The 1,900-nt window shown below is 37.0% G+C and overlaps 1 non-coding gene across 1 annotated transcript; it reads right to left on the bottom strand.

The window, feature by feature from the left end:
* Positions 1–496: 496 nt before the first annotated feature.
* Positions 497–601, bottom strand: LOC121219627 (small nucleolar RNA R71). The gene has a single exon (XR_005916517.1). It is a non-coding gene; the product is annotated as a small nucleolar RNA R71 (small nucleolar RNA).
* Positions 602–1,900: the final 1,299 nt, after the last annotated feature.

The raw sequence follows: 1,900 nt of genomic DNA on the forward strand, positions 1-1,900 counted from the left end.
ACAACCACCACCCGCTGCAGGTACTATACCACATGACAATCCATTGTTTTACAACGCTGACGATAACACCCTAGGAGACCAACTAGCACCATAGTTACCTGCAAACGTGCATATGGCTCAGAATGAGAGAACTTTAAGGGACTATGCCCTACCAAGTTTAGATATTGTTCAAGAAAGTATAACGAGGCTAATGATTATAACTAATAATTTTGAAATCAAACCAACAATCATACAAATGATCCAAAATAATCTGCAATTTAAAGGAACCATGATAGAGGACCCTAATCAAGATTTGAAAAGGTTTCTTCAACTCTATGGTACTTTTTAAGTATAACAAGGTCACTAGTGACGCTATTCATCTTCGATTGTCCCCCTTTTCTTTGATTGATAACAATTTTTCTTGGTTAAACTCACAAGTACCAGGATCTATCACGACATGGGATGAACTCGTTGGAAAGTTCTTATAGAAGTTTTTCCCAATCAATAAAGCAGTCCAACTAAGAAGAGAGATCGTTGTTTTCAGACAGATAGAGGGAGAAAGTTTTTATGAGGTGTGAGAAAGTTTCAAGATGTTAATTCAAAAATGTCCACACCACGTATTTCCTGAATGGATGAGGTTATAAATATTTTATAATGGGTTGGATGCAAACACACGATCTAGATTAGGCGGAGCAGTAAGAAGAGATAGGAAATACGAGGACGTGTACAAAATTATTGAAAATATGGCATTAAACTCTTGTCAATGGCCAACTAAACGATTCACATATGGCTAGAAACTCGCCACGATCAAAGCTATTCAAGAGGATGATAAATATCAACAATTAGTGGATAGACTCAACCGTATTGAATTTGCTTCTACATTGTTTATGCATGGAGGAGACAAGCCACTCTTCCATTATATCAATAATCCTGCTAAGGATATAAATTACATCGGGAATAGGGGTGGAAACCCTTATTCAAACATATACAATCCTAGCTAGATAGATCACCCAAACTTGAGATGGGGAGGAAACCAAGGAGGAGGTAACAATTCAAGTCAAGTTAAAAATACTAATTACCAACCTCCTTACTTGTAGAAACCTCAGGATAGAGCCAAATCAAGTGACCATATGGCACGTGGTCAACATCTGGATAGAATTGAAAGAGCAATGCAGTCAATGAGACCAGATGTCAATCAGATGCAGTATGAGTGTACCAACTCAATAAGAACATTGACTAAGCTTGAGGATCAAATGAGCCGATTGATGAGCATGATGGGCGATATCAAAAGACAAATTGGCTCAAGAATTCGCAGTGACATGGAAGATAATCCACGAAGGGAAGGTAAAGAACATGTGAAAGCTATATCACTCCAATCGGGCAAGGTACTGAGTAGCCAAGAAATACCTATCCTAAAGGTAACTGTGGATAATACTGATGAACCTCAAGATAACTCCCTAAACATAGAAAATGGACCTAAACCAGAGGAGGAGAATGCACCAATGGTTGAGAAAGGAAAAGAGACACTTAAAAATGTCGAAATCACAAAAGTCTCATTCCCATCACGATTAGAAGAAAGACAAAGTAGGGACGAGTATGAATTTGTAAGTGTTTTGAATTTGTTTAAAACCTTAAATTTTAACCTAACCTTGATCGAGTTAATTGAGAAGGTTCCCATTTACGCCAAGTTTTTAAAGGAGATGATAGCAAGGCGTAAGAAAATAAAAGTAGAAAAATAGGTTAATTTAAGTGTTTCCTGTAGTGTAATCATTTCTAGACAAGTACGGTGAAAAGTGAAAAACTCGGGCAGTTTTACCATTCCCATAGAAATAGAGGGTATACACTTTAATAAAGCCCTATACGATTTAAGAGCTAGTATTAATTTAATGCCTTTATCAATATTTGGAAAACTTGGGTCAGG

This window comes from Gossypium hirsutum, chromosome D07 (assembly GCF_007990345.1).
Source record: "Gossypium hirsutum isolate 1008001.06 chromosome D07, Gossypium_hirsutum_v2.1, whole genome shotgun sequence".
Lineage (NCBI taxonomy): Eukaryota > Viridiplantae > Streptophyta > Magnoliopsida > Malvales > Malvaceae > Gossypium > Gossypium hirsutum.